Consider the following 14,707-nt stretch of genomic DNA (forward strand, 5'->3'; position numbering starts at 1 on the left):
ATAATAAAGCCAGATAGCGCCATCTAGTGACTATTATCTGTATGACACAACGAAGACTGACTCTCGTTGCAACCACGGTCTATTGTAAGAAAACTCAGGCTTGACTTTTGCTTAACTAGATGGCAGTGCAACCCTTGTTATTGGCTTACTCACAGTAGAGTCACAGTACAGAAGGTTCCTCGGCAGTCATACTTTTTGGAGAATAGGTAAGTTCTTATCTCTGATTACTTACTTACAGATGATAACTAATACCCCCATGCCTACTAAGTATAGGAACACATAAGTAAATAACATACCTATCCAAACGGTGGTTATTATCATCCATGAGTTTTTATAAAAATCCCAGTTTTTGTGTTGATACCTATCTGTACAGAGAATATGATACCTATTTCCCTTCATTGCGACAATAACGTAATTTTATGCCGAACAGTGCAACACAAAAGAAATTGTGAATTGAAAGGAAATAAGTTCGCGGAGCATCCTTTGAAGCTGGCTTTAAGATTCAGGTAGATGTTTACTCCTGCAGTAATAACAAAAGGTATTTCTTTGTGCTGTAAGTACCCAAGTTAAGCAAAGTATTTTGTATAAATGCACGGATGGATGGGACGATAAAAATAAGCCTAAGTACCTAGGTACCTGTATCAACACGAAATTAAACCTCGTGGCTCGGAACACACGTGGTGATTCTACATAATTTTTAGAACCCGGGACCCCTGGGTCTGGGGCAGTGGTCTTACCACTGAACCACAGAGGCGGTTATTGTGTTTTGTCATACAGTCTGATTTTTTAGAAATTTCCATAGATGTAAACAAATATGGCCAACTGATATATTGACGATTTTTTTAGTCTATGTCAGTTGATCTACCTACTAGTGATGCGACAAAATCACACTTCATTGAGTGTAGTTTGAATGGCCGGTCAGTTCTTCGAGCTTTGTAACTGAATTCCTCTAAAACTTTATAGACACATTATGGGGTCTGTTACCTAATTACTTTATTAAAACAGTTAAACACTAAAAAAATCCGAAAAACAATAAACACCGTATTGAAAAAGCTGTAAAATCTATCACCATTTTACTTAAAAAAATAGCCAAAAAGGTGTTACTGCGATTGTACATGAACGAGGAATGATGATAACACAACAATGCAGATTTTTTTCTGCAATTTTCTTTTGTGTTCCTTAAAAATGTTGTTTATATTGTATTCATTGTTGTGTTTTTTCGGATTTATGTCGATAAGGTAATAAAGGACTAAAGGACCTAGGTGAAATATTGCGCTGAGTGTTAAGACAGATAGACTTGCCCTTTGCCCATAAATGGGAATTGGCAATTAATTTTTCCGTGTTATTTTTACGGATTTTTTTTCCATTTCTGCACTCAGTGGTATCTTAAATAATAACACGTAATATAATAAATACAAACCTCGTGAATACATAAATGAAATTAATTTATTACATTTATATTGACTACTGTTAGAACCGTCGAATTGAATCCTAAACTAGTAAATTTTTCAGGAATGCTATAGCTAGCAAGTAAATGGGAGCTTTTAAAAATCAATAAGTAATTGAATGTCCACGGGCAATGCAGAAAAAGTATGCTGGGAATAAAACCCAGAGACAAATTAGCAATGCAGTAGGTGTAAGAAACAAACCTGCAGCGCGATCTGATTTTGCCCGCATTGACCATTGTTGTAGTCAGTAAGTACACGCATTTTGCAACAAAAATGTGCAGTCTGATGTATGTTGACTGTACAAAAGACAAATAGATAGAGCAAAAAAGACATGATGATACCCAAGGGAAAGGGCGAGAAAAAGCCAAGATGGAAAGCTTATTGCATAAGGGTTGCAGATTGCAGCCGAAATAAAGACGACAGTAATGGTAGTTTTAAGCTACATGTATTCAAATAAGGCTGTTTTTTCTTTATTAAAGATAAATAAATAAATAAACATAATAAAGCTTTACACTTCAGTTCACTTCATGCAGTTAAAATAGGTGTGATTCTGTCATTTAAACGAATTTTTTACCGACTTCAACAAAAGGAGGTTCTTCGGAGACAAAATGCCAAAAGGCGAGAGTTTTAATCTAGTCACATCATGCTAGACTTATTATCGTATTATGCAAAAAACTAGCAATTTATAATGCGTTGAGAGTTGTACGTCTGTAACTAAAATAATTAGTACTAGGTCGGTCAAACCACAAATGGAGGGACCGGCATAAAAATGTAGTCATTATAAAAAGCTATAATTCTTTTTAAAATTCGATTATTTTAATAAATCACCTAAACAGTAATTATCCTAATTCCAGTGATTCAAAACTGGTCAAGGGCACATTTTATTACAAAGTTACGCATTCCTTCTTATTATTTATTTATATTGCGGTATGAAACCTTGTCGAGTGATTAATTTATTATCAATGACTCCAAATACTGTGGGACTTACAGCGGAAATACCAACAAAAATGTAATCTGCAGTATAACAAGAGACCAACTACCTAAGATAGAGTTACACAGTAGCTTTACTGAAACTACTACTGACTTACTTTTTTTTCTGTATAAACCAGTTGTGGAAATCCATTTGTCCAGCTGTGGATGGACGTTCGTTTCAGCCAAATGACGTCCACTGCTGGACAAAGGCCTCCCCCAAGGTTTTCCACAATGAACGGTCCTGCGCTGCCCGCATCCAGGCTCTTGCAATAAATGTATTACTTACGATGGACGGTAATTACCTTTACCGTCGTACCGATCGTCGGTCCACCTAGTAGGAGGCCTGCCCACGCTACGTCTACGGATGGACGTTATTTGACTAAAACACACGATGACCAATGGTTGGATAGCAGATGATGCTTTTTGGCACTATGTCCGCATTTGTACACCTTTTTAGTGTGCAATAAAATATGTACGTTACGTTTAGGTCTATGTAATTCTGGTTATCCGCTATACATACACGTGGCTTTCCCCCGGGACAAACTTGACCTTCCCTGGTTGGGTTTTTATTGGCGGTCAAGCTATATATCCTGGCTACACAGGACTTGCAGCGGTGAGGACAAGAGGTTTTAATAGTCCCGTACTTAGTCACACGTGAGTAAATCGATATTTTACAACAAAGCTTGAAAAAGCTTTGGAAGCTTGAGTAACTCTACTGTTTTGCAAGTCTTTTACGCCATTATTTATGGTCGTACCTGGAAACTCGAGCTTTTCGCATTACAATGACGTGTCAAGTTGTTATCCTTATTTTTCATGTTTGAAATTCCAGCTTTTTAGAGCTTTGTGGTAGGTACATAGCGGTGAAATATTGCTCATCAAATAAACAAACAAATTATACCAGGCCTGTTCATCTCCGCGAGTTCACATCGAAAACAAAACACGCACGATAGCCCACCTACAGGAGGCGATTCGACAAGGCGTCACATACGAGATACGAGCGAGCATTGACACACGCACGCGTACTCTTGTATTATGGAAAAAAATAAAAAAATACTGTGTAAAAAATACTGTGCAGTATTTAACTGCCTAAATAATAATAAAAACACACAATGTACTTTTTTTAAGTTGCCTGAAGACACTGAAAAGTGGTTATTATTATTCATGATAATTCATGCAAATTCATGTATATTTCTTCCGACATTTTCCGCGATTTGGCACTTCACGTCACACATTAGTTTGCCGAAGTTCGCCGAGCCAGCTATTGTCAATTATTATAGGTGTCAAACAGGATAGGGTCTTTGCGCTGGTTTTCGTCCAACTATCGGAGTTGCCAACTTTGTGATCTTAAAATACCCTTACATAAATGTATCATATTATTTTATGTCGTTCGAGTGCTCATAAAGGCAGTCAACTAAAGTCCATACTGCAACGCACACACAATCCGCACCGTAACGTAAACGCCTTGCCTCGCCGATGACAGCGCGCGAAGGGCAATGACAGCTCGCAAAACACTGACGTATATCAATGTCTCATGGACTTGGCGTAACTTTAAAATAAACGTACTCGGTAGGTACATTACGCACACACTTACACGCATTATAAATACATACACGATTTAAGAAAACAACATGGCCGCAATATAGGCAATCAGCTGACAGGTATTTGTGTGTGTGTGTGTGCGTGTAGTTGTCAGCTGATTGCCTATAAATATGTTGTTTTCTTAAATCTTGTATGTAGGCACCTACTCGGCACAAGTCAGGTAGTTAGTGACGTCACATGAAAATGTTGCCAGAATGAGTACTGACCAAACATTTTCTATTTCTTTTTTTTATACATCACCAGGGGTAAGTTAGAAAGAGATAAACAGCTGTTTGTCATTAATTTGTCGAATTTTTGTATAGATCTATATTTCCTCTCCACTATTACCTCCATGTCACAAAAGGCGATACGTTGTTGATTCCTTTCCGAGTTGATTTGCCTGCTATATGACCTGAGCTATGCTTTAAAAAAATGACCCTTAGTCATCTAAGATTTATTTTTGTATGAAGAAGTTTAATAAACACTTAAAATTGTGTTTATAATGCTATCAATTAGACATACGTGCCAAAAACTTTTCCTGTCAGCACGTTTTTTTTCTAGCGCGATGATTTCTGCAATGTACCGGTGACCGGTGTATGGCCGCGCATTTACTTTTTTGGAACACACTACTTTTTAAATTACATTTTCATTTAGGTAGAACTGTTGCTTAGGCATTATAGATTGCAACAAAACTAGCGCGGGATGGCTACTGCCTTGTGTGAACACAATACTTTGTATTCAAATTTTACGCATGTGTTTATGGCAGCTCAGTGAAATGGACGAAAACCGAAGTTAGAAAACCAGCACAATGACCCTACTTTCAAAAATTAATATTGCGATTTTATAAATCACTTAAACAACTTTATATTAATTTGCGGTACGAAGTACGCCGGGACAGCTCGTAAAACAAATTCATTATTTACATATTATTACTAATTTATCAACTTTGTTCATTGTTAGTTCATTAGTTGTTCGTGTTTCGTATGGGTTAGACCAAGAGCCGAATGCAAAAAATAAATGTTACTTAATTATATTAATCCTACAAAAAACGGACGGACGTGTGCAAGTCTAATAGCCAGTTTGAAAATGCCTCCCAGAGAATTTATAGAATATATACGGAGTTTAGAAGCAAGTTTTACACATAACTTTGAAAAATTCCTTCAATTTAATCCAGGAAGACAAATATATAATTTATTTAAAACCTTACCTCCACAAACTCCGTGCTCTTGTTTTCCGGTACAATATTTGTTAAAATTGTTTACCAGGCTACGCATATACGCAACAATAAAATTCAATAACAGATGTTTTAAAGATTCTAAAAAAGAAATAAAAAAATATCTAAAAATTAGGCATCTATAATCTAAATATATAAAAGGAGAAACTGACTGACTGACTGACAGATCAACGCACAGCCTAAACGGCTAAACGTAGGCACTTGAAATTTGGAAGGGACGTAGCTTAGGTACCGTAGAGGTGCACTAAGAAAGGAATTTCCGGAATTCCCACGGGAACGGGAATTAGCGGGAAAAACGGGATTCACGCGTACGAAGTCGCGGGCGGCCGCTAGTTTTTATTATAGATGCTTGCATAATTTTGGGTAAACAAAGTGACAAAGAAGCGTAGTCGTGACTGAGTATTTCGTTTCTTCTCAGCACTTGCCAAAATATGTTTGTCTCACAAAGCACTGATAGGGCAAAAAAATAATGAGACATTTTAAAGGCTCCTTATGAGCATTTTTTGAGATTTTATAAGAATCAATTTATGAAGTTAGATTTATCATAGTACTAGTGACCCGCCACTGCTCCACAATGTACAATGTATTATTTATTATACCTTCCTCTTGAATCACTCTATTTTAAAAAAACCGGCCAAGTGCGAGTCGGACTCGCTAGGGTTCCGTACAAGCCAGTTGGTATATAACTTTGATTTTGTTACAGCTTAAAGGTACTATAGACCTGAGTATTTAATATGAATTTCAATTTAATACCTCTACGCGTACATGAGGAAATAAGTAGCAACTTTAAATTTTTTTCAAAAATATTTTAAAAAATCTGCTTACAAGATCTCGTTCAAACCAATTTTCGTTGGAAGTTTCATGATGTACAATGTATGTACATACATATAAAATGATGTTTTAGAAACCTTAATATCATTTTTAAAGACCTATCCATAGATACCCCACACGTATGGGTTTAATGAAAACCAAAATGTATTGCTTTTTTCTATATTAATTTGTGTGAAAATCTTAATGCTGTTCACAGAATACATCTACATACCAAGTTTCATCAGTATTTTTCTTATAGTTTCGGAAAAAAATGGCTGTTTCATACGGACGGACAGACAGACTATATGACGAATCTATAAGGGTTCCGTTTTTGCCATTTGGCTACGGAACCCTAAATACCGTATCAAAATCTGTTGCATAGTTTTAAAGATCTAAGCATACATAGGGACAGACAGACAGGAAAGCGACTTTTTTTTATAATTATTACGTAGTGATGATGGGCATATAGACCAAATAAAGACATTTTGATTTAAGGGGGGGACATGGTAAGAGCCATTCACATTTTTATCAGAAAGTTAATAAATTAATATATTTAGGTTTTTGAAATCTAAAACAGCCAGGAAATCAAAGAGGCAAACATGATACCTTTGTGATTTTATAGGAATTTTATTGTAAAACACGGTCATATTAAACTTTTATAAAAGGTAAATGTTTTTTTTTTCGAGAAAAATTTTTTCTAATCGTGTTTTCGAAAATATCATCCCATCACACATACGTTCTGTAATACATAATATTGAAAACAGTGCGAAATATCGGCAATTGCAGTTTTCACATACTAAGGGCCCATAATGAAATTAGTATAATGTTTGTTTATGTAATAAAATTTGGTTTGAAATACCTACTGAATTGAATTTTTATTTCTTACTAGCTTTTTGGCTTCGCCCACGTGAAATAAATTGTCACAGTTATGTGTGTTATAAAATATTTAGGTGCTAGCTCTTACACTATATAACTGGCGGCCGCATGTAGCTGCGCGTTGCCGCGAAGAGCAGTGAATGCAAGTGTGGTGCGCTAGATGGCGACACAGTAGCTTCTTGTAGCAGTCAGCCCTATGGCATCAAGACAGTACCGATCACTGACGTATGTCAACAAAACGGTGCTCGACTCTTAAGACAAGCTAAATTACACCATAATTGTTGATGACATTGAGCATACATTTTTTTGAATACCTTCGCGAAGAAAAACTTCTGTACGTAGTACTTATTATTATTCTGTGATTATACCGTGAAATGTTTCGGCTAACTAATTACGTAGTAAAACCTAGATACTTAATGATATTGATAACGAATAAATATACATTAAATACTTACGTAATGAATTCGAACCCGCGAATCTCCAGGTTTCAAACCCGCGACCGGAGCTAGCGTAGTAGTGACGTAACTACATTGACGTAGTAGCTATTTATCAACTAACAGCAACAGACCATAGTTTATAGATTTTAAGATCCCATATTTCGTTTGTAATTTACCTATTTAACGTTAAGACATTTGCGATTAACGCATTGTTCGTTTGATTTGTATCAGGATAATCGCCTAAAGCTTCTTGTACTATCGTGTTCATTATAACGAGTTCTCAACCCAGGCACCGAACCCTGGCCTATACGGTCAGCAAAGAATGAATTTGTAATTCCTACAAAACAATGCTAATCAAATTGAAACTTACACATTCACAGAACGTAGATTGTTTATTTGTCACTCGTTACAATTTAATCTACTGGCTATCCAGTGACCCATTGTGCTGTATAAATCACGTCACCTCAATTGAAATGCATTTCAAAGTGAACTCGAAAAACGGTCGAACTCAAGACGCCATTGTATGAGCGGCAGATGCATGCGTAAGAAAGGGCTGTGCAAAGGGCCTGCTTTAATTCCTTTAATACTGCATGGGAAAGCTCGCGAATTTACTGCACTTTGAATGCTATGGGAACCGATTTGATTAAGGTCTTCGACCTGGGTTGGATTGACGTTGAATAATGGGTATGCGAAAACACCCTTAGTATTTTAGGAACGTTGATCCGGATTCTAGACAATGAAACAACTTTCGTAAAAGTCAGACTTTCTCAGAACGCATCTGCAATAGCTTTAAAAAACCTACCTTAAAAAAACATTCGTTAAAGATTTGACTCCGGCCGTTACCTTCAATGTAAAGTAACCAAGTGGAAGAGTGTTTTAAAAGTAGGTAATAAGGCTGAGTTGCGCCACCTAACTTTAACGGTAACTATAACGATAACCGGTGCTTTTTGTATGGAGTTTGACAGATTTTTGACGTTTGTTAAAGTTAAACTAAGATGGTGCAACCCAGCCTTAAAAGTGCATTCATTAACTAACTTAAGACTGTGACATATCGAGCCAGTATTTAGAAAGTATTTAGAAAGGTTACATGATGAAGTTACTTTTATCTCTTCAGCAAAGCAAAGCTTACATCAGCTATCGTAGTTCCAATTTATTTTAAAAACCATTTTTTTAAAAAAATTACGATGATAAAGATATCTACCTAATAGTAGATTCAAAAATAAACCATTTTATTCATTCATAAAACACTATCAAATAGTTGCCCTACGCGGGAATCGAACCAACTACACAACAGGCTTAATTGTGTTCCATTACGGACTAGAATTCCAAATATTATTCAAAAAGTTACATAACTACGTATTCTACGGAACTCTTATCAGTAATTCCTTCGAAGTGTGTGGACAAGAAATTAGCCCAAAGGTCGCTGACCCCAGCTGGGCCGGGGCCTGACCCCCGCGCAACCCTTCAGGAAATACTGGCTGTTATTAAAAATTGATTTTCCCTTGATGCCATGGGAATTTAGAACAGTAGTTCTATTTTTGGATTTTGTTCTCGTTTGAAATTGGTGATGGAACGTTTTATTTTTTTTTTAAAGAAAAGAGATGAGTTGTGTATTTATTTATTTTTAATTAGTTGCGTAAGTGCCAGTTTCATTTCAGACAGTTTTTCGACCTTCAAAGGATGAATCTAAAAACGGATTTAATGAAATTAAAATAACCATAAGAGAAAAATAAAATATAGAATAAGTATATTTTTTTTATCTTTTTTAAGGTTCTACCTAAAAGCATTTTATTTAAACTGAGTTTGGTTCCTCAAACTTTGTAATTTGTTATTTTTCTTACCAGACTGTCCTATCCTAAATTTTTTATATACCTTCCCTTTTATTATATCATTTCAGCAACATTTACCTTAATTAATTTAATACAAAACTGGACTATTGATGCCTATTTATCAACATCAATAAACAATAGCATATCAAAAACTCGTAGTTCCTCTTTAAAATTGATTTATTTCTTATGGGGTGGCCGGGTGACACTGCGCCGTTGCATTTTTGTGCAGTTGTCAAAGCTTTTATTAAGCTCCATTCTTCGAAGCTGCATCAAAGCAAAGCTCTGAATGGACTTCGACAATGGTGTCGAGGTGATGAATTCGCCGGTGAATCAGAATCTTAAAGAAAACACACTTTTCGGTACATTCATAGAATAATAGAATTTTTGATACGGTTTTGGCCATCTGCTCGTGTGCACTGTTTGTAAGATATTATTTATTTAACCTGGATTTAATTTTTTACACTACATACATATTTCACTTGTGTGGAGAATTAGAATAAAATTCAGGTTCATATGTATTGTAGGAAAGATCAGCGTTATAATAATCTAATTTCATAGACCATTTTAAAGATTTTTTACGTCCAATAAGATAAGTATGTAAGCCGGGATACACTTCTCCCGATATTCGCACTCTCAAAGCTTAAATTATGCTGCAATAAGACCCATAATTATTTTAAGTGTGAAGAAAATAAAACGCTCCGATATCCGCCCACAAAGCATATCCTTAAACCTACTTAAATATGACAATAAAAAAATCGGAACTAGACACCTATTGTACAACGCAGGAAGCGCTGAGATGCGCGCCGCCGGAAATTCGCGAGATTCAAAAATCGAACCGCATCCGCTTCAAGATGGCGGCTGAACTGGCTCGAACTGGATCGACAATAGAGCACGCATCTGCGCGCGGGCAGATGTGCACGAAAAAATCGGTACCTGCTCCCATTGTCGACGCAAGACGTCCCGGTAGGGTGGCTAAGAAAGGGAGCAGAATTCCCATGCTCGTGTGAATTTCTTAACCGACTGAGAAGTGTAATGGCAGATGTACGAAAATATGATTTTTAAATAAATAAATTAAATAAATCTTTGGACAATTTCACACAGCGCCAGCTAGCCCCAAAGTAAGCAACTCAATGCTTGTGTTATGGGTGCTAGCTTAACGGATATACTACTTATATACTTTTTTTTTTTTTTTTTTATTAAATACATACATATTATACATATTTACACCCAGACCCGTCACAGAAATTAAAATTCATCATTTCAATTTCTGCCCGGCCGGGAATCGAACCCGGGACCTCTCGGCATAGTAGTCCGTTCTGAACCACTACACCAAACGGCCGATTTAATTGGATTACTGCGAAATACTTGAAGATAAGATATTAAGCTAAATATAGAAACTTGCGTCTGAAACCTAAACCAGTTAAGAATAGATAATCAACATCAAAGGAAAGGCTAAATGAAGCTAAAAATAAATACCATGCCTACGAAGTGCAGTGGCGTTTTTGCTTTGATTGTAAATTTCGATTAGAGTTTACTTAATTAGATGACTTTATTCAAAAGGAAAAACTATTTTAGGATAGTGGTACTTAACCTCAGAATCAATCCCCTCAATCAATTCTCGATTTAGTCAAACCTGACGCAAATAATGTGATTTATTTAGTTCTACATTTAATCCCAACTTTCAATTATGTTTTCAGCAATCCTGAAAAACTGATGAATCTTTATTCATGACATTGATTTTTATTCGATTTATTTAATCTAAAAAATGGCAAGGAAAGGCAATTTGGAATCGTAACAGAGGATTGGTCTACACTCTACATAAATCAAATAAAAATATACTCATCAACTGGAACAAATGTACGAGTATAAACATAGAATTCCATTCTTGGATGAAGATAATTTTATTTTCACTAGAACGTGTCCTATAATTTCAAAATATGTGGCTTTCCTACGCCGACATTGGGCTAAAGTACAAAAGAAAAGTACCGAATGCATCTTTCATTCACTTATTCACCCAAAAAGACGAGGCAGACGTACTTGCGCTATACAAATAAGTACCTTGACTAAGGGTTTTAAGAAAAAACAAGCAATCAGATCTCAGCCAGATGTAATCCTGTGCTCCTACCTGATGAAACGACTGGTAAAAAACGAAACGAAGGCATATTAACATATAGAAAAAAATAATAAAGATAAATTTACATATTCAAGCAAATGTTCTTCCCTAATTATGTCTTTTTAAGGGTTAAATACAAAAGTTGAAGGCGAATAACGTAATACGAGTTGAAGGTCTTATTATAAAAGTTATGACATAAAGGTAGTTAACTGAAGTTTTGGATGCGAAGTTTCATAAAAGACTCAAAACATAACATTCTGAAACAGAGGCCTAAAAAGCTACGCTTAGATACTACGAGTAATAGATAGATGTTAACAGCATTGTTGTGTTCGGGCAGTTAGAGGTAAGATAGCCAGTTCCTCCGTGGTTGAGGATTCCGGGTGAAGTCGCTTCCACCTTCGGCCTGCTCGTCATCTACCATCAGGCGAGATACAGGCCAAGAGATTCCTCGTTGTGAATTAAAAAAAAAGCATAGCGCAGCTTACGTTTTTCAGGAAAATTTTGCCCTTAATAATATCTTAACATACAAATATGTACTTTAATAAAAGTAATTAGAAGAAGAGTGTGACATAAATACAGTGTGAGTCACGTTAAAGTGTACATATGAAAATAGATGAAACTAGACTTATTTTTATCGACAAAAAAGTGGTCAAAAAATTTTTGAGATTTTTTTTTAATTTTTTATAGAATTTTTTTTCTTCCAATTACTTATTGTAAAGAAAACGTAATAACTTTTAAACTAAGCGGTATATCCTGATAAAATAAAAACAGTAATAATGCTAAATAACAGGCGATACTAAAAAAATACATACAATACACAAAAAATGCCAACAAATAATAAAAAATGATACTTTTTGAAAAAAATCTGCTTAAAAATTCGTGTTTTTTTGGTTATTTGATAAATTTCTCCGAAAAATGCTCCTTTAACAGGTGGTTTTTATTGTTTTGTATTATTTTCTATTGTATTACCTTTGTAAAACCAAAAATTGCATGTCTCTATCCCTATCACAACATTTGCTATGATCGTTTGAACTAAGCCTCTCCGGGCGCGCCATTCAACGCTTCGTTAACAACGAAACTGAAAATGGCTCTAGATTTGTAATTTTGATAAAGACAAGTTAGATTTCAAGTAAAAACAAAAGATTTCGAAGTAAAATAAGCATTTTAGTTAAAATTAAAATTGTCCCTACCTGTAGAGGAGAATAATGTTGTGGTAGGCCTTTGTTCAAACTATCATAGCAAATGTTGTGATAGGGATAGAGACATGCAATTTTTGGTTTTACAAAGGTAATACGATAGAGAATAATACACAATAATAAAAACCACCTGTTATAGGGGCATTTTTTGGAGAAATTTATCAAATAACCAAAAAAACACTAATTTTTAAGCAGATTTTTTTCAAAAAGTATCGTTTTTTATTACTTGTTGGCATTTTTTGTGTATTGTATGTATTTTTTTAATATCGCCTGTTATTTAGCATTATTACTGTTTTTATTTTATCAGGATATACCGCTTAGTTTAAAAGTTATTACGTTTTCTTTACAATAAGTAATTGGAAGAAAAAAAATTCTCAAAAAAATTAAAAAAAAATCTAAAAAAATTTTTGACCACTTTTTTGTCGATAAAAATAAGTCTAGTTTCATCTATTTTCATATGTACACTTTAACGTGACTCACACTGTATATATAATTAAAGTCATAATAATTTCTTGGTGTAAGGTTTTTGGGTTAATAACACACTGTTGGACTGTAAATTGCGACTTACATAAAGCTTACTAACAATAGGAATAGGTACCTAAGATTTAAGATTAAGTTGTAGTCGTAAGCTTAATTTTCTATGTTTTGATTTCAAAGCAATTAAAATTTGAATTTTTCAGTTCATTGCAAAATATTTGATTGGTTTTTAGAACCAAGTGTACGTTTCAGTGATTATGTGCTTTGAAATTAGATATCAACTACCCAATAAAAGCTCCTAAAATTCTGCGTAAAAAACGCAGCTCACAAGCGCAGCGGCCACTATAAGCACCCGGATCACCGGGTACCCGGTAGGCTATTCTCCGTCTAGCTGGATATCCGGACCGCTCCGGTCAGTCACCCCGCCCGGGATACCTATTCCACCCCTATAACAATGGGGTAGGTTCGATGGTGCATTTTTGCTGGTTATTTTTAATGACGCGTTTTTACTCGTCTGCAGCTGGATTAGCAATTGTAAAAGGATGGCACGGAAAGCTTGACACTAGTATGTAAAAGTTAGGTTCGTTCGTTCGTTCGTTCGTTTCAGCCAAATGACGTCTACTGCTGGACAAAGGCTAAAAGTTAGGTTACTAAAATGAAAAAAAATAGTAACTCTGAACTTTGGACGCATTATTAACAGTTGACATTAACAGTGATAACTAACTCTTATTTTGGAGATAATATCTTTTAGAAGGTTTACTACATTACATACTTACTAGATGTCTACATAAAATCTCATAGTAGTAAATGGTTTAAAATAAAATACATTCAAATTCCAATTTATTGATTTTGCAAGAAAGCTTTTTAGCTCTTTTACACATACCAAACAAATTACAAAAGAAAGAAATACACAAAAGAAACGGCACAATTTAAGCAGACTTATCGCTATGAAGCGATTTATTCCAGACTACCTAGTGAGATAACCGTTTATGAAATTAAGTAAAAGAGAAGGCAGCGAATGATGATGAGGCAGCGAATGCAAAGTATATCAATTAAATATGGTATTACGCAATTAATTATACCTACGTTTTGTGGGATGCCAGATTGGGGGGGATACTGAATGAAATGTTACGCAAGCGTCAAAGTTGTATTCTTTTATAATTAAATTAGATTACGAATTTAATTTTTGTTGATTAGTTAGAATTTTACTTATAGTTGAAAGGTCGCCGCTGCTATCAGTGCGTGTTATCAATACCTATTTATAATACTGAGAAATATTTTGTCTTTAGTTGCCGCGTTAGGTATTTATGTATGACCTCACTTCCGGTCTGGATATCCGATATTGATAATTAAGTTAGTAAGTTATGTTAGTAAATTAATATTGGGCAAAAAAACCAAAGATGTTCGCTCACTATTGTTTTGGGAAAGAATTCTCTAGGCATTAAATCCGCCAATTGTAAAGTAAAAAAATGCAAAAACGAATTTCAATAAATAAATATTTAATTGTTTAATTGAGTGTTTCGAATTTAAAAGATGATAATATCTAGACTACCTTTTAGAGAAGCTTTAAACAGTTAATAATTTTGAAGAAATAAACAGTCAACAAAAAGTAATTCCCACGAAAAGTTGGGTAAAGATTTATTTGTGTTACTTAAACGTTGCCTAACTTGATTGATTGAATACGATATCCTATAAGAATGTACAGTCATTAGTACCCTACTTAGATGAGTATGTTTT

Source organism: Ostrinia nubilalis, chromosome 16 (genome assembly GCF_963855985.1).
Source record: "Ostrinia nubilalis chromosome 16, ilOstNubi1.1, whole genome shotgun sequence".
Lineage (NCBI taxonomy): Eukaryota > Metazoa > Arthropoda > Insecta > Lepidoptera > Crambidae > Ostrinia > Ostrinia nubilalis.